The 20,125-nt window shown below is 38.5% G+C and overlaps 1 non-coding gene across 1 annotated transcript; it reads left to right on the top strand.

The window, feature by feature from the left end:
* The first annotated feature begins 19,720 nt into the window (after positions 1-19,720).
* Positions 19,721-19,828, top strand: LOC123607731. Its single transcript, XR_006716880.1, has one exon. It is a non-coding gene; the product is annotated as a U6 spliceosomal RNA (small nuclear RNA).
* Positions 19,829-20,125: the final 297 nt, after the last annotated feature.

The raw sequence follows: 20,125 nt of genomic DNA, 5'->3' as shown, positions 1-20,125 counted from the left end.
CAAATATGACTTATTACTGATGATATCAAGTTTGGTCACTTGACTGAGGTAGTGCTTGTCAGACTTCTCTGTTGCAGAGTTATTTTCCCTCTTTCCACACTTTCTTCCTTGGAAAAAAGTCATTGTGCACAGTCCACACTTAAGGAATGAGGGAATTATGATCTACCTCCCTGAGAGCGAACTGTGTAAATAAAATATTTGGAATCTTATGCACAGGAGATTTGTCTATTCTCTTCAATTTATTACTTTTTTTTATTTTTCTAATGTTTATTTATTTTCGAGACAGGCAGAGTGTGAGTGGGGGAGGGCAGAGAGAGAGAGACACACAGAATCCAAAGGAGGCTGTCCGCACAGAGGCCAACGCAGGGCTCGAACCCACGAACCGTGAGATCGCGACGTAAGCTGAAGTCAAGACGCTCAACCGAATGAACCACGCAGGCGCCCTTATTCTCTCCAATTTATTTATTCTATCATTAATTTATATCAGTATAGACTCATGGACATTTATTTTATACTTTAGGTTATAATCTGATATTACTTTATTTTGTTACTCAACTTGTTCGGTGTTGGCCATTGAAAGCTCTTTTTTTAAATTTTTTTTTCACATTTATTTATTTTTGAGAGAAGAGAGAGAGAGAGAGAGAGACAGAGCATGAGTCGGGGAGGGACAGAGAGAAAGGGAGACACAGAATCTGAAGCAGGCTCTAGGCTCTGAGCTGTCAGCACACAGCCCGATGGGAGGCTCAAACCCATGAACTGTGCGATCATGACCTGAGTGGAAGTCTGGCGCTTAACCGACTGAGCCACCCAGACACCCCGAGAGCTCTTTTAATTGACTTCTGTTTCCCTTTTACATACCTCTATCATTGTGGATTTTTTTTTCCTTTTTCAGGACAATATTTTACTACCTGAATGTAAAAATACTCTGGTTTTCTTGTTTATTTCCTACCTTAGTTCTAGAATCAGCCATTTTCCAAAAACTGCTTGTCCTTTGTTTGGGAGAATGGTATTAGAAACCAAGATCTTAGGTAGCAGTAGATTCTACAGGAGTTGTTGTTGTGGTGGTGGTGGGGGTGGTCGTTGTTATTTTATGTATTTATTCATAGGATATTGATAATCCTTCCTCTGGGGGTCACCATACGTAACTTTTGCTAAATTATCTGGAAAGTGGGAATAATTCCTCCTTCATAGTCATTAGCATAGGACATAGTATAAAAACAAAACAAACTATAGCTCTAAATGATATTACTATCAACGACTAGAAATGAAGCAAATGATAATAATTTTGTTTCTCAAAGTGTATTTTAATTTGCGAGAGGTTTTGTTTTTGTTTTGATGTGCTTTCCTTGCCTTTTCAAATAGACAAAGAAGTTAGAGACTACAATTCTAGGCCGAGTTCTGTTATTAAAAATAATTTAGTCCAATCACCTATTGTCCCTTTTTCTCTAATGGGTACAACGCTGTTTGCTCAGTCTAAGACCACAGGATTAGTCTGTAGATAAAAGTGAGATTAACCAAAGTTTATACAAATGTATGGATGGCAGTATTACTATCCTTTTGGTCAGTGTTAGTATTATTAACCTCTGACTCTTTTGTTGCTCTTCTGTCACTTCACGTTTTTCCCATTTCTCCAAAAAGTACTCATGATGCCATCTTGAATCTTTCCCTTAACATGAAAGTGAATGATACCAGGTTTTTAAAATCTAGTATCTAAATTTAGATGTAACTATTGCTTTCAAATTTTATTACAGGGGATCCAAATTCAGCAACTATTTTAGATGCTTAAAATTCAGTTCACATTTTTCTAATTTATCCACAGATAGTATTTTAAGCTGCTTAGCCTTCTTAGTTCCTTCTTGAGAAACTTCAATTAAACCAAGTATCACTAAGCCCACTGAGTTACCAGGTCATAATGAATACGGGAAGATAGATGTTTGACACAGCAAGAGATGACAGGAAAGTGTAGCGTCTCAAAAATGCCCACTTACCAAATTATTGATGCGAAGCCATTGACTATGATCCTAAGAGGCAAGGCCATCAACTGTCTAGACATGATCAGAGAGCAAAGTCGACGGGTTTTGCAATCTGATCATCTTGTTTTCCTTTACCAAGGTAAAGGAAAGGAGCTTCACCATGCCTCATAGACTACAAGCAATATCAGTATAACTACATGAGTGAAGTGCATCTCCTTAGAGTGCATCAACCCTAGGAGATTAATGTAATTTTTTACTGGTCTATCTGCCGAGGGGTATGGGTAAGGGAGAGTAAATATTTATCTCTAAATTCTTTGTACTTCACTTCCTTTAAGATACCAGTCATATCCCATGGGAAAACCCACTCTAATTTATCTTAAGACTTAAGGGCCACATGTTGAGAAGTAAATTGAACTAGGTTCCCATGCTTAATGTGTTAAAAGTCATTGCTATCTCATGATTTACACTTATAAATAGCAAATTCAAGTTTAACTACTTGTAGGCACTATTTCCTGTGCGTCATCTAATCTCTTAGACCTTCAGTATATCTGAATTCTAAAACACCAAATATATTAATAATCCTGTGATGGATATGGTATTATTTATTGATGAATGGTTTATTTTAGATTTGCCACTTTAACTGATTTGTCAATTTCTATTTCTTCACAGTCTCCTAGCTCCCCCCCCCTTTTTTTTTTTTGATAATGGACTCCTCTACCAGCATGAACTTCATAGCAAATTCATAACAAGGCTATGCAGAGAGAGAAAGCTTCAAAAATCCACATACACATGTATTACCTGGAGATTTTAGAAGAGAGTGGAAAAGACATTCTTCCCCACTGAGTATAGATGTTGTGCTTGATTTACATCTTACTGAAACAGATAAAATAAAGGAAGAATTTGAGAGTTTCTGACAACATTAGGCACCTCTGAAGAATCTTATATCCTAGAAGTTCCACTGCCTGCTCAGTCAGAAATACATTGGTTTTTTCACGTGGGCTTCCGAAGGACCATTAAGAACCAACCTGAGGGGCATCAGAGATTCTGGTGGACATGGGAGCAAGGAGTGACAACGCAGTGCATTCTAGTCCAAACTATTTTGAAAGACAAATAGAGAAGATAGAAAATGAAGGAAATGCATCCACACAGGGCCTGTTAAATATCCCTTCCTCTCTAACTCTCCCATTTTAGCACAAAAGGGGACATGGGCTGCCACTCTCTGCTCATGCCTCATGAAGGTGTAGTTAATAACAAAAATCTATTCGGGGAAGTCAGAAGAATTCTCAGCTATCATTCAATTAAGCCATCATGTCTGGTTTTTTCCCTTCACGGAACAGCAAAGGGACTATTGCTCTGGTGTCCAGTGTTTCAGCCAAGCCACATACTATAATAAGCCAGTTTTAAGTGATGAAGTCCCAATTCAAACACACATTTAAAAATGTATTAGCATATCTATATTTCCTCAAAAAGAACACATATTTGGAATAAATAAAGAGCTCTCATAAATCAATAAGAAAAGGAGAGATAACGCAAAAGAAAAATGGGTAAAAGACTTGAATCCTTCATCAGAGAAGGTATCAAAATGGTCAATACACATAAATTAAAGGTGCCCAACCTCATGAAGCATCTGGGAAATGTAAGTAAAAACCACAATACAAATTCATCACCCAAACAGAATAATAAAATAAGTGAGATGGAAAATGCTCAGTGCTGACAAGAAAGTGGATACATTCCTGGAAGAATATCCACTTAGGACAACTATTTGGTGGTTTCTAATAAAGCCTAACATATGCATTCCCTGTAAGCCCGTAGTTTCATCGCAAGGTACATTCCTGGTGGAATTGTGTGCAAATGTTCACTGAAGGTCATGTTCAAGAATATTCACGGCATCACTATTCTTGATAAACAAAAAACTGGAAATGTCCACCAACCACAGACTGGATAAACTGTGTTAATATTCACACAACTGAAAATTATACAGAAATGCGAATGAAAAATCAAAATCTAATCTTGTCCACACACATGGACAAGTCTCATGAGCAGAATGTTGGATGAAAGAAGTCAGATGAAGAGGACTATATATTATCTGATTACATTTGTACAGAGCTCTTAGAAAAAAAAAAGCACTAATATATGCTGTCAAATTCAAGACAGCAATTTCCTCTGGGAACTAGTTGAAAGTAGACAAGAGTCAGGGTGTTGGGAAAGCTATAAACTGTGGTGTCCTGATCTTGCTTCTGGTTACATGGTTGTGTCCAGTTTTTTAAAATTCATCAATCTCTACACTTGAGATTTATGAATATATGTAATACAACAACTGTCTCTTTTTTATTGAGGTGTAATTGACATGTACCATTATATTATTTTCAGGAATACAACATAATGATTTGAGATGTTTATATATTGTGAAATAATCACCCCATCTGTTACTCTACAGACTTACAAAACTTTTTCTTGTGATGAGAGCTTCTTCTTCTTCCTTTTTTTTTTTTTTTTAGAGAAAGTGTATGTGCACATGGGGGAGGGGCAGAAGGAGAGGGAGAGAGAGAATCTTAAGCAGATTCCAAGCCCAGTGTGCAGCCTGATGCGGGCCTTCATCTCATGACTGTGAGATCATGACCAAAATCAAGAGCCAGATGCTTAACTTACTGAGCCATCCAGGCACACCAATATGAGAGTTTTGAAGATCTACTCTTATAGCAACTTCTAAATATGCGAAATATTGTTAACTGTAGTTGCCATACTGTATATTACATTCCCACAAATTATTTATTTTATAACTGGATGCTTGTACTTTTTGACCCACTTCACCCATTTCACCCATCTCCCACCACCTGGTCTCTGGCAACCACCCCCTGCAATTGGCCCTTGTAACTGAAATACCCAGGGTTAACCCTCAGGAAGAGTTCTGTACAGGTACCCGAATTATGCCATTAGTGATCTCTCTTTCCCTCTCTCTCCCTGTCTTCCCTGCTGTCTTCTTCATTGGCTATTGTTTTTGTTTTTAATTTTTTTAATGTTTATTTATTTTAGAGACAGACAGACAGAGCCCAAGTTGGGGGGTGGGGTGGGCAGAGAACAAGAGGGAGACACAGAATCTGAAACAGGCTCCAGGCTCTGAGCTGTCAGCACAGAGCCCGACGCAGGGCTCAAACTCACGGAACATGAGATCATGACCTGAGCCGAAGTCAAACGCTCAACACACTCAGCCAGCCAGGCACCCCCCTTCATTGGCTATTGTATTCGACAGGCTATTCCTGTATGGTATGATGATGCACACTAGGAGCCCCAGGCTTACATGCTATTCAGTTAGAAACAAAGCAAAAAGAGAGATCTTCTACTCTTTCTCACGGTGAAGATCAAGAAATTGAGTCCGAATGGATCAAACTGAGATATACATCCAACCCTGTACAAAATGATATGAGCAGGGTGTTGAACTATAGTGAAAGAAAGAACTAGGTCATATGTCCATCTCATCAGCTCTCAATACTCGCGGATGACTGCACTCCCCTATATAGTTCTCACAGGAGGGTCTTACAATATGGTTACAGTAAGATAGATTTTTGGCTCGGCTGGACTCGTCTTGAAGACTTCCCTCTCATACATCTGTCAGAAAAGACTTAAACAACTAGGACTCCTTAGCATCTCCTTCTATCTCTATATCATCTTTCTTCAGAGCGTTTCCTGAATGGTGGCTTCAGGACGGCTAAAAATGGTGGCTTGAAGAGTGAGATTCCAAAAAAAGATATACAGGTCACAAATAAGTATATGAAATGTATATGTGTTGCTCCGCATCATATGCTTTCAGGGAAATGCAAATTCAAACAACAATGAGATGTACTACGGATGTATTAGAATGGCTCAAATCCAGAACACTGACACCACCACATTCTGGCAATGATGTGAAGCAACAGGAACTCTCATTTACTGCTGCTGGGAATGAGAAATGGCACAGCCACTTTGAAACACTGTTTAGCAGTTTTCTCTCAAAACTAAACATACGAGTATCTTATGATCCACCCATCACGCTCCTTGGTATTTACCCAAATGAAAGCTTTGTCTACATAGATACCTGCACATAAATGTTTATAGCAGCTTTGTTCATAATTGCCAAAACTTACCTTTCAGGAGGTGAATCGATAAGTAAACTTTGGTATATCTATACAATGGAATGTATACAGTACTAAAACGAAATGAGCTGTCAAGCTCATGAAAGAAGCTCATGAAGTGAGCTATCAAGCTAAATGAAAGAAGCCAATATGAAAAGGCTACATACTGTATAATTCTAACTATATGATATTCTGGGAGAAAAATACAAACAGACGAACTGTGGAAATGGTAAAAAGATCAATGGTTGCCAGAGCTGGGGAGGAGGAAGGGAGACAAAGGTAAAGCACAGAGAAACTATTTTGTATGATATACGGTGGCAGATACATGTCATTATATTTCTAAAGCCACAGAATGTACAACACCAAAAATGAACTCCAAAATAAACTAAGGACTTTGAGCGATAATGACATGTCAACAGAGGTTCATCGATTATAATAAATGTCCCACTCTGGTGGGGGATATTGACAATGTGGGAGGCTATGGTTCTGTGGGGGAACCATAAATACACGGAAACCTCTGTACCTTCTGTTCAATTTTGCTGTGAACCTAAAAATTCTTTTTTTTTAAGTTTATTTATTTATTTTAAGAGAGAGGGAGAAAGAGAGCACAAGCTAGGGAGGGGCAGAAAGGGAGAGAGAGAGAATCCCAAGGAGGCTCCACACTGTCTGCACAAAGCCTGACGCAGGGCTCAGAAACAGGAATCACGAGATCATGACCTGAGCTGAAACTGAGTCTGACACTTAACCAAGTGAGCCACGCAGGTGCCCCTAAAACTTCTTTAAAAGAAAAAAAAAGTCTACTTGAAGAGAGAGAGCTAAGCAGAAGCCACATCATCTTTTACAGCCTAACCCATGGATTGGCCAACTATAGCCTGTGGCTCAAATCTGACCATACACCTAATTTTATACAGTTTCATCAGAACACAGCCGACCTCGCTTGCGCTCCATGCTACAGTGGGTGAGCTGTGTAGTTATGACAGAGACAATATGGGTATGGCCTGAAAAGCCAAAAATATTTATTCTCTGGCCCTTTACAGAAAAAGTTTGCTGACCTCCGACCTGGACTCAAATGTCACACAGTGTCATTTCTGCTGCCTCCTATGCACTAGAAGTCAACCTCTAAGGCCTGCCCATGCTCAGAGGAGATGACTTTATGGGTATCTCACCCCAGTGTGGAGCCACCTAATACACATGCATTGAGAAGACAATGAGGGTGTTGTTGGCTACAGAAGGCATGGGGGTGCTAGGCTGACCCAAGCAGAGAACCCATTCTAGGTGAGATAGTGTGTTTCTTATTTTTTTTTAATGTTTATTTATTCTTGACAGAGAGAGAGAGACAGAGCATGAACGGGGGAGACGCAGAGAGAGAGAGGGAGACACAGAATCGGAAGTAGGCTCCAAGCTCCGAGCTGTCAGCACAGAGCCTGACGCGGGGCTCAAACTCACAGACCGCGAGATCATGACCTGAGCCGAAGTCAGACGCTCAACCAACTGAGCCACACAGGCACCCCGTGATAGTGTGTTTCTAAGTCTCTGGGCAGGTTAACTAAGTTGAGAAGCTACCAATGGTGCATTCTTTTTCCAACTTAATTAACGCTAGTGCCCACACCAGGGTGGTAAGAGAAGAACTTATTCCTCTCCACAATTATACCTATTGCTCAGGGGCATTTATGCTGAAGTCATTATGACAGCTTTTTACAATGCTCTAATTGAACTGCCTGGACACAGAAGAATTGCTTCGTGCTACAGGAAAATAGTGGGGAGAATTACAAAAACGGCGTATCAGAAAAAATGCAACATATTCTCAGGCTTTTGAAATGTCAGACTTCTGGGCACCAATTTATCTGACTTACATTACAGGGCTACGAATAGTTGGCAACTCTTATTTGGCCATTTTTCATAATGAAAATACATTTCTAAGTGCTATTTTAGCTCAATAATGATTGCACAGATCTATTTATTTTGGGTTTATGTGTGTACATGTTGGGGGGAGGGAGTGGTTCTCTAAGTAATACCTTGCCTTTGGCAATGGTGGGCAACAGAGGAGAATGTATTATAGTAATCAGATTGGATCACTTGCTTAGTGAGGAGAATTCAATCTGAATTTTAACAAAATACAAAGCATTCAACATTCACACGTAAAATTAAGCAGTCACTGAATTCCTTCTACAGAAATATGACACTATCATCTCTTCAGCTCTAGGGTAATGGAGAAGCCTGAGGGCCATATCATAATCTTGAAGAGATTTCTTTTGATTGTATTATGCCCAAAGAGGCAGCTTACAAAGTGGGTTAGAAATGGAGGAGAGTCTTCCACTGCAGGAAGATAGCAGACTTCTTTTGACTGACCACACTTCTCATAACAATAGGTACATATTTAGTATCTCATGAGAGAAATACTGGCCAGCAGAACTTTATGAAACATGGGCAGAAGTTGACAGACACAGTATTTTTACCACCTGTATTTCAAGCGTTGGTGTGAATGGGGAGATATTTTTAATTACCTTTTTAAGCAAGCTCTTTAATGAAACATTTGGGCACATGCACCACTCTTTAGAAGGTGGGCACAATGTGCAGAGGACCTGTCACAGAGTAGATGCTTAAGAAATACAAGCTGGATGAGAGCTAACATTCATGTAGGGCTTATATATAGCAAGTAACATGGTAAATGCTGTACACATGTTCCATCTTCGCAATGATTTTATCAATTACAATGCGACTATATTTATTTTAGAGGCAAGGAAATCAAGCCTTCATAAAGCCAAGTAAATTGTTCAAGGTTACACGAATTTGATTTTTGAACTAAGGAAACCTGATTCCAGAGTTTCTAATCTTAACTACTAGGTGTTACAACCACCTAATGGATGGATGAATGGGTGGAAGGATAGAATGATAGATAAGTGGTTGGGTGGAAGGACAGATGGGTGGATGGATGGATGGATGGACAGACTGATAAATGGAATAACCAAAATACTGTGATAAGGTAGAGGAAGGAGTAAGATCATCTAACTAGCTATTGAAGAAGGATAAATAGAGTCCTGAAGAAGACAGATGTTTCCAGGTGGAGGAGATAGTAATGGACTTCCCCAGGCAGGCAGGGGAGCATGAGCAAAGGCAGACCTCCAAATCCCCATGAATCTAGAGGATGACAGCTAGATCTGCCTGAGTAGGGCACAGATCCTAGAAGATCCAGGGTAGCAGCCCAGAAAACAGGCTGCTGAGTGGGAGTACATGGAGAGGGGTCTGAAATGTCTTGAGAAGTTTGGGCTTTTTTCTGCAGGCAGGAAAAAAAAAAAAAACCTTCAAAGGTTTCTTTCTTAATGATGAATAACATTTACTGAGGACCTACCTTGTGCCATCCATGAAGTGGTAATATCCTCACAAGAACCCTATCAAAGTTAGGCATAGCTATTATCCCTTTATTTTATAGGTAATGGAGTTGAGATTCAGAGAGGTTCAATCTCGCTGAAGTCAGACAATCTAAAACTGCTTGAATCTACATTTGGACATGGGCAGTTCTCCAGAGTTCCAGAGCTAAACAGAGCCAGAGCATGGCATGATTACATCTGTGTTTAAAGAGATAACCATGGAAGCAGTGTGGATGAGACTGAAACGTGAGAAAGAGAAACTAATTAGGAGGCTGTTTATGTTTAGACAAGAAAGGCTGTGGAAATGAACCAAGGCAGAGCTTCTCAACTTTGGTACTATTAACATTTGGGGCTGAATAATTCTTTGCTTTGGGAGCCTGGGTATTGTAGGATATTTAGCGAAACCCCTGGCCTCTACTTAGTAGATGCCAGTAGTATCCCCTTCAAGCAACCACCACCACCACCAGAACAATAAAGTCCCCACACCTTGCCAGATGTCTCCCTGGAGGGCAAACTGTCCCTGGTTGAGAACCATTGAGCTAAGGGATTGATGAGAAAATGGAAAATAGGATATTTCACAAATATAATCAACAAGGCCGAGTAATCAAAAGGTAGAGGGTCTCAAAGATATGTCCATATATGTGTGTAACACAGTCATGGTAATAGTCAAGTCAGTACTAACTTCAAAGGTTCAAAGCTCAGCATCGAGATTTCACAGGCTTGGGTTTGAAACCCAGCTGTGCCACCTACTAGTGGGAAAACTTGGGCAAATTACTTATACTCTGTAGGTTTTAAAAAGAACATCCTTAGAAGAGGGGCGCCTGGGTGGCTCAATTGGTTGAGCGTCCGACTTCGGCTCAGGTCATGATCTCATGGTTTGTGGGTTCAAGCCCCACATGGGGCTCTGTGCTGACAGCTCAGAGCCTGGAACCTGGTTCAGATTCTGTGTCTTACCCTCGGTCTGTCCCTCCCCCGCTCATTCACTGTCTCTGTCTGTCCCTCAAAAATAAATAAACATTTTTTAAAATTTTTAAAAAAGAAGCTCCTAAGAAAATATTCGCAAATTACATAACCAACAAGGGGTTAATACTCAAAATATACAAAGAATTCATATAACTTAACAACAAAAACAAAACAACCCAATTAAACAATGGGCAGAGGATCTGAATAAACATGTTTCCAAAGCAGACACATACTGATGGCCAACAACCACATCAAAAGATGTTCAACATCACGAATTATTAGGAAAATGCAAATCAAAACCACAATGAGATATCAATCACCTCACACTAGCTAGATCAGTTTTCGTTAAAATGACCAGAAATAACAAGTTTTGGTAAGAACATGAGAAAAGAGAACCCCGGTATGTTGTTGGTAAGAATGTAAACTGGTGCAAGGGCACAGGGGTGGCTCAGTGTCCAACTCCTGGTTTTGGCTTAGGTCATGATCTCATGGTTTCATGAGTTCAAACCCTGCATTGGGCTCTGCACTGGCAGCATGGAACCTGCTTAGGATTCTCTCTCCCTCTGTCTCTGCCCTTCCCCCATTCACGCTGTTTTGGTCTCTCTCAAATGAATAAATAAAAAAAAAAACTTAAAAAAAGAATGTAAATTGGTGCAGACAGAATGGAAAACACTATGGAGAGTCATCAAAAAGTTAAGAATAGAACTAACATATCATCCAGCCATTCTATATCTGGGTATTTATCAGAAGAACATGAAAACACTAATTTGAAAAGATACATGTACTCCTACGTTCATAGCAGTATTATTTACCTTAACCAAGATGTGGAAAGACCTAAATGCCCATCTATGGATGAATGGATAAAGAAGAAATGGTACAGGAATACAATGAAATACTACTCAGCCCTAAAAAGAATGAAATCTTGTCATCTGTGACAACATGGATGGATCCTGAGGCTATTATGTTAAGTGAAATAAATTGGAGGAAGAAAAACACAAACAGTATTATTTCACTCATATATAGAATCTAAACAAAACAAGTGAACGAGCGAAACAGCAAAAGCAAATTTATAGACATAAAGAACAGGTTGGTGGATACCAGAAGGGAAGGGGTTTAGGAATGGTGAAATGGGTGAAAGATGGTAACTAGACTTTTGAGATGATCACTTTGTGATGAATAAAGATGTTGAATTACCATGGTATACCCCTGAAACTAATATAATGTTATATACCAATTTTATAAATATACGAATATAAATACAAATAAATATATAAATATATAATTTATATAAACACAACATAAATTTATATTTATATTTTAAAACAATGTAAATATATGTATATACATATATATACACACACACATATATATGTGTGTGTGTATATATATATATGATGATAGATAGATAGAGATGATAAAACACCCTAATAGCATTTAATAGCTATTTATTAACTTACAAAAAGTTGTTGTAAGGATCAAAACAGGATACTATGAATCAAGGGCTTAGCAGAGTTTATGCTTTCAGTAAATGCTCAATAAATGTTATTACTAGCCAGTAAGAGAAACATAGGGAAGCTTCTTGAGCCCCAGTTTGTAAAGTTCATGGTTTGAGAGTTTAGTGAGTGGTCCCTGAGAACTCTATACATAATTTTACATCAGATTAAATATTCTCCAACTCATTAAAATTAAATTTAAAAAGAATATGTAAGTGAATACTTATTTTGATACCAATTTGGGTGCCTGGCATATATATGTATATATGTGTGTGACTCTGTGTTTCTAGGTATATTTATGAGTGTACATGTATATATACACTAATCAGGTATTTGGAATCACACCAAAATATTAATACCAATTCATCCAAATTAGATAGTAAGGTTATGGGTGAATTTAATTTTTTTTGTTTTTCTATTTTCCTTTAATTTTTTCTATAGTGAAATAGTATAACTTTTGTAAATAGGAAACAAAAGTAAATGGTCTAAAATGTCTTCCCTTAAGATATATTAAGAGGCTACTATGTACCAGACGCTGGGCTAGAAACTGAGGATATAATAATAAAAACTACCCTCCCCTCCCCCCAACACACACAGACATATGCATATATACACACAGGAACAACAAAAACCTCAATAAATCAAATGTGTATACCAGAAAGCTGGAACTTGAAAAACCAAGTTCAAATATAACAATGATACTCCAAAAGCAATGAAAATGCTTTTCATCATCCTGATCATGTTAAGTCTGATAGAAGATCCAAAAGAATTTTCTAATTTTCCTATTCTGCAAGTGGTTCAGCACAAAACACCATCATCCTCTTGTTTTTAAAATTTGGCTTCCCCTATTCAGTTAATTCCTATCCTCAAGGAATATAATGCAATTTTGCAACGTCCAAACCAGCCTTGAGTCTGATGAGTAGGGAAGCTCCCCTGAAAATTATAATTTTCCACAGAGAGACTTATTTCAGTAACAAAGGATTTCTTCAGACAGTGTATAAGGGGGTTTGTATTTAAAAATAAAAATCCCCGCCTCCCTGAACATTTAGGGAAATTTAAAACACTATGTGTTTTCTCAGCTCCCACAGGCTTCTGAAAACAACAATTTGGGCCTCAGGAAAATTCTTCAACATTCTGACTGCTTAAGATGGAAGTGCCTGCATTTGACTGACTGTAACAAGGTTCTGGCTCAAAGTTGTCACTCTCGGTTTCAACTGGTATTAGTGTGGAGAGTAATGGAAACGATCAATTAAAGATGCTCACTCTACCCTGCGCGTCCCTTTTAATTACGTACATAGTCAAAGGATGGGCTTTATAGAGATGACAGTATAGCCACTCTGTGTCTGCCCCTTGTCATTCTTTCCCACTGCTGTGTTTCTGGAATTAGGCTTCGTGTTCTGCCATCTCAAATATTTTAATACTTTACTGATCTTGAACGTGTTTAGCCATAGGAGGACAGCCGTAAAATAAAATTTTATAGCCAACAAAGTCCTTTATAACTAAAGTTTATTGCACATTTTATATTTTGCTTAACAACACATGGCTCCTTGAGACTCTGAAATAAACATAACTTCCTCCAGTTGCAGTTTGTGCGCGTTCTTTTCTTCCTGGAGAACTGATTCTGTTAGTGGGATAGAAAGAATTTCTGATAATTGGCCAGAATCGCTGAAAAGTTAAGGGGTAAGTGCTTCTTTCTCCAAAAGTATTGAGACAAACTTAATGCTGAGAAAAATGGCCCAATTTCATATCTGCTCCAAAAATATAAGCATTTTCCACGCAGAGTGACCATGGACTTGCAGTTTTTATCACTACGGTGAGGATTTCAATCCATTTCAACCAACAAGTCAAGAAACAGACAACTGATCAAATTAAAGGACCCCATTTACTCATCGAGTCATTGATACGTATTTCCAGCAACAACGTTTCTTGTCTAGCTACCATCTGTGGAAATGTTACTTTATAAAAGTGACAAAATTATTTCCTGTAGTGAAAAAAATTTTTTATGTTTATTTATTTTGAGAGAAAGCGCAAGAGACCGCGTGCAAGCCAGGGAGGGGCAGAGACAGAGAGAGAGCGAGAGAGAATTCCAAGCAAGCTCCGCACTGTTAGCACAGAGCCCTATCCCCTGTCCGGGGCTCAGAATCACAAACTGTGAGATCATGATCTGAGCTGAAATCAAGAATCAGATGCTCAATGGACTGAGCCACCCAGGCATCCCTGTAGTGAAAATATTTTTAAGTAATTAACATAATCTTAATTACTTCATTGCCAAGTTGGCACGGGTGGCCCCAGAATTAATGGAAGAATTTTAATATAATGTCAGACATTCAAGTAGTTTCTATTTTTCCCAGATTGAGCTAAAGAACTGGCTTAAGGTTTTGGCTGTTTTTGTTGAGAGTGTATAGGAATCAAAACCAAACAAAAAAAACCTCTAGATTTTTCCATAAGACAAGCTGCAGAGAGAACTAGCATCCCCAAAGAGTGCAATGTATGGAAACACATTCATACTGGCTTTATTGCCCAGTTCTGATACTATTATTCAGATGACCAAAAAAGCATGTTATTCAGTTGCCCCGTTACTTTTTAAAAAATGGATTAAATTTCATTTCTGAGGTCCTTCTTTACTCCGATTTTCTATAGTTCTCAATAAAATACATTAACCTGATTTGATCCCAACTACACTATTATCACAATTTCATATTTCATTCCCTCATCCATATCTCCCACCAAGATTTATTAAACAACCAACGTTCATTTAGACCTCAATATCCTGACTTTCTTGTCACCACTAATATTTCCTCACAGGATATATTTCAGGATATTCTTGGGAGAAAGGGTTAAGGAGAATGCTAACCGCCATACAAAAATAAACCACTGATCTCCTTGGTCTTACTGAGCTCTTGACCTATTTTTTTGCCTGAATAGGGAGGAAAGCGATTCAAAAGCCTTTAACCCTCATACTCAGAAACAGAATCTAAAAATATACACATCTGATAGAAGTTCCTCACCACCTCTTCTTATCTCCAAGGATGAGCTCACTGAGTCTTAGAACAGGAGCAGTGTTAGCGGGGTCACCATTTCTAGATGCTGACTTCGGATTTGCAAGACTCGGGCCATTGCGGTGAGATGCTGTATCTTCTATAAGGCCATCTTAAGAACTCAAATATATCACAAAGAGTGGAGTTTAGTTCTTGGATTTTTTAATGACTTGTTTCCCCAGATATCCTTATGGTTAGGAAGTTCATTCCATTGTCTACCTTACCTGGCTTCAATTTAAATGTATTTTTTTTCCAGTCTGTCTTCTACTGAGATGGAAATCTCATACACCCTTCAGAACAGCCTTTTTTACCCTTGAATATAGTTGCTTAGGTGCCCTTCAACCATCATTATTGTAAGCCATGTATCCTCCGTGATAAACATAATTAAAAACTGCTCCAGGGCCTTCTTAAAGTAATGTGATAATTTTACATTTTTATGCCTGGTGTGGGTGATGTTAAAGCAAGTAGCACTGGGATGGAAAGGTAGGAGGGATGTCAAAAGATACCCTCTATCCTTAGCACTCCCTTGATGGAAATGACAGCCTTATTTGTTTTGTTAACCAGTGTATAATTAAAAGTCAATATTCAAGATCATAATAAAAATCTGTATAACTACTCATGTTATGAGACTGAGGCTTGGAAGGAAAATCCATTAAAACACAGCCATGTGTAATTTACAAGAAATCAGTAATAAAATGTTTGCTCTCGACATTATCTGCAAAATGGTCTGTATATTACCAGAATAAATCCATATTACTTGGAGGCTGTAGATAAACATCCATAGGCAAAGTTCACATTGAGGTTATCTGCCTCATGCTCTGAAATGGGGAGTGCTATTTAGAGGAGATAAATTGTGGTTTACTTCTCCAAGTCTCAAGTACCTCGTGCAGAAATGAGTTTAGTTCCTGAGAGGGTATCTGTCATATCCAAACAGGAGGGAATACCATTACAGGGTTGTGCCCACTGCCGGAAAGGATACAGCTTTTGTCCTTAGTGGAAAACAAAAGGAAGATTGTTAACAGTTAAAAGCCTTGAAAAACACTGATGCATTCAGCAGTAGAGTGATATCTTATTTAAAGTCGCTAGTGAATTCACTGCCCATGCATGTGAAACGGTTCGTGAGGCTGTACCTTGGAATTCTGAAGTTAGAATATTTTTACACATAGAAAAAAATTTAATAGCAACAGGATGGAACCCTGAAACATCCTAGCAGAGTTTTTATGAGAGGTCTGACACCTCTCAAGGCAAGAAAATGGACAACATCGTTAGATAATAGTCAATTTCCTCACATTAACTAATGACTGTTATTTTATGCTATTTAAATTAAACTCTAAGTGCTGGGGAAACGGGGTGAAAACATTCTGTCTCTTTATTGTCATTTTGTCTTCTTTCCCCTCCCTTGGTCACTTTTCTCCATCAGCAGAGGGGACTTCTCATCCCATCTGGTAATGCCTACTAACATCGATCTGCGATAAAAAAAAAAAAACAAAAAAAAAACACTCCAGGTTTAGAACTCTATGCTTTGCTTTTGATATGGAAATGAAAGCTCTGAAATTCACAAATCCCACATCTTTCTCAGTACATTTGACTTTCAAGAACTACTGTGATTCTCAAAGTGTGGTCTGAAAATCAGCAGTGACAATATCTCCTGGGAACTGATTAGAAATGTAAATTCTGGGAGCCTGCCCAACATCTACTAAAGCAGAAACTTTAAACGGGTTTCAGTAATAGGGCCCAGTAATTCGTCTCGTAGCGAACCCTACAACTGCTTCTGATGCTTACTAAAACTGGATAACCACTGCTATCTGGACTCCAGAATATTCTTTCTGAGGTTCAGAGCCCAGCCATGATGTCTTTGTTCTGGATGGTACCTGTCTTCCCCTCAGCCAACAAATGCTATGGACCTCAGGGGTGGGGAAACATAAGGCAAGATTTACTTAAGTGAGAAAAAGAACTACATTATATTTCAGAAACATTAATCCCTTGATACGCATCCCATTCAGAAAAAAAATTTTTAGCAAATCTATTGGGTCCTTGTTTTCATGAGCATTTCTTATTCCCACAAACCTATGTCTCATTCTCTTTCACTGCTGCCAGAAAATATAGTTAGTCCAAAGTTGTCTATAGCTCTAGACCCATTTGACGCTACTGGTATTAGAGAAATAATATATTGCATAGTACAGCTAGTATAAAACTGGCATTCTGATAACATAAATCTATAAGCTGGGCACCACTGAACTCACTAGAACCATGTTCATGAATAATCACGGTGAGGACCTCAAGACTTCGAAGTTCTTCTGAGTCATGAAAAATACAAATACATCAAGCTACACTGACTCTAAATTTAAGTAATAAGTGTGTTCTGTTATCCTCTCCAGATTTGATAGTTCATCTCCATGGTTTTAGCTCAATTCAACATGACTGATGTTGATCCAGTTTACTGGCAACTCTCTGAGCCTATATTTTTGACTAAGCAGAATGCCCCTTGTCCTAACACGAATACAGGATTTGGGGATTAATGCATGGATATCACCACGATAAACAGAGAAAAAACAGCTAAGGTTTGAGTTCCCAGACTGTGCACAGAGCACTTAAGCAAACACAACAGCACAACAGGGTGTTTCAAATGTGTAAAAGAAACAGAGATACTCAAGATCTGTAGACACTGCATGAATTAGTATCTATGATAGTTCACAACTTTGACATTAGCTCCACTCCGTTTGAGAGCGCCCCACCTTTGTAAAGATGAGTTTTCAGCACGTACTCTGATAAAAAGCCAAGGCCACGTAAAAATCACGATGGAATGCAAACAAAGGATGGTGGGTGTTCTCTCTGGCACCAAGATTTGAAAAGCGGTGTAGTATCTGACAGGCACACCCATCTGTCAGTCAATAACTATGGTTGTTTAAAATTGAAGTAAACATTTTTTGTTGTCCAGTGCACTTGTGTTTTTTTCTAACAGCTACTAAATTGTTAGGACATAAATATGTTATACACTTTAAATTGTTTAGACCTGGGGCACATGGATGGCTCAGGTGGCTAAACGGCTGACTTCAGCTGAGGTCATGATCTCATGGTTCATGAGTTCAAGCCCTGCATTGGGCTCTGTGCTAAGAGCAAGGAGCTTGCTTGGAATTCTCTCTCTCCCTCTTTTTTTTTGCCCCTCCCCCACTTGCTCTCTTTCTCTCTCTCAGAATAAATAAACATAAACTTAAAAAAATAAAAAATAACATAAATAAATTATTTGGACCTAACCACTTAATAAAACTCTTGGAGATATACATCTATATAGATATGGATATATAGATATATATATAGTTGTTGTTTGTTTGTTTGTTTTTTGTCCTAAAGTTACCATTAACCATTAACCAGTTTGTGGGTCTCAGGGCTAAGGGAATTCTCCTCGTTTGGAATCACACAGAATAAGATATTCACCACAGAGGTGGTAGGAGCCAAAGTCTGTCAAGGTTACGGTCGAGGTCAAGAATTCAGGTCTTTGCCGTCATGAATCCTTCATTAGCCCAAAGCCTTTACTTCTAGCATAGCAACTGTTTCTCTCTGCCTGATATTATAATGAATCTTTACAAATCAATCTCCCCCATCAAACTATATATTCCTAAGACTTGTCCTTGTTTCCACACTCTCCCATCAAACCATCTATGCCACGTTCTGAGATCCTCCTTTGGAATCAAGCAACTTTTAGATTCAGATTGAGGCTACTCTCTCAATTTCCTATTTAATCATTCTGGGATCCCTCAGATTTCAGTTGGGGTCAACCTTTGTGATGAGGCCTCATGCTATTCCCATGAACTTGTTTAGCTGATCAGATGTCAAAAGTCAAGTTTCCTTTAAACCTGAGGGTTGGGGCCCAGTGGCCTGGCTGGCCCCCTCTTTCAGAATCTTATACCTGTGTTATACTTAGTGAAGGAATCGACAGATGGATGCATGGATGGATGGATGGATGGATTCTCTCCAAAACATTGAACTGCAGTTTAACATTACTGCCATCAGTCTTCTATTTTAGCAAACCAAAGGTAGCACACAAGAGTGGCCAACACAAACACTGCTCTTCTTAACACCTGGGAAGACCTCTTCTGAGAAAGGCATTCTTTAAAGGGCTACACCAAAACCATCAGCTTAAAGATTGTGCCTATCTTAAGAGTCATGAAAATCTTTTCATTTGTTTGGAAACAAGGTTTTCTGATCAATTCACTGTACATGAGAATACCTTCCTAACCTCCCGCATACTCACCAGGAAGGGAACTGAGCTCTGTTTAAGGCATAGTTATATCTAGGTCATCTATCCAAATAAACACGATTGTCCCAACTTGTACTTCTGATCATATCTGCTAAAACTTTGCTCAGGAAGACACCTGGTTATTGGAGTAGAGGAGGAAGACTAAGTTAATCAAATGATTCCACGTAATTAAAGTTCATTGATGCATCCCCTAGATTTCTTAGCAGTGTGTGCTTGCAAATGAATTGTATTCCACTGGTTCATTTGTTAATTAGTTGTGTGGAACATGAAATTCATTTTTCCATTAAAAAAATACTTATAAAAAGTACTTACATTTCCAGTCTAGCCTCCCAAACTTACCTATGCAGTAACTTTGCTAGAATAAAGTAAGTATATTCACAATGGGTTCATATTGCCTTGATGTACATGGTTAAACAAAGTAGAAAAGATAAAATTGAATAATAATTTCGTTTTTTAAAAATGTAACTTGAAGACTCATGCTTTGAAAAAAGATAGTTTTAATAACAAAAGTGATGTATGTGCTCGTTCAGCAGCACATATACTAAAATTGGAACGATACAGAGAAGATTAGCATGGGCCCTGCACGAGGATGACACACAAATTCTTAACAGAAAAGGCATGTGATAGGAGAAAATTTTCAGGAAAATTCTGAAACAGATTTTGGGAGAAATCTGAACCTTTAGGATCCTATCTCCAATTCAGAAGAGATAGTTAAATCAGAGATAGCAAAGAAAGTCTTGGTGTTTATGGGATTAATTTTCCCCTGACCTCATTCTCTACTCAGATTATAACTTCCTCTGTGGACAATAGATACATGTTGATCTATCTTCCCAGCATTCCTTCCTTCTTTCGCTGAGAGTGTCTCAATATTCCTCTATGGGAAATATTCCTACCTTTCCCTCAACTTATGTAGTTCAATAGAA

The sequence above is a fragment of the Leopardus geoffroyi genome, chromosome A2 (genome assembly GCF_018350155.1).
Source record: "Leopardus geoffroyi isolate Oge1 chromosome A2, O.geoffroyi_Oge1_pat1.0, whole genome shotgun sequence".
Taxonomy (NCBI): Eukaryota; Metazoa; Chordata; class Mammalia; order Carnivora; family Felidae; genus Leopardus; species Leopardus geoffroyi.
Note: the sequence above shows the minus strand (reverse complement) of the source record. Positions and strands in the feature narration are given on the sequence as shown.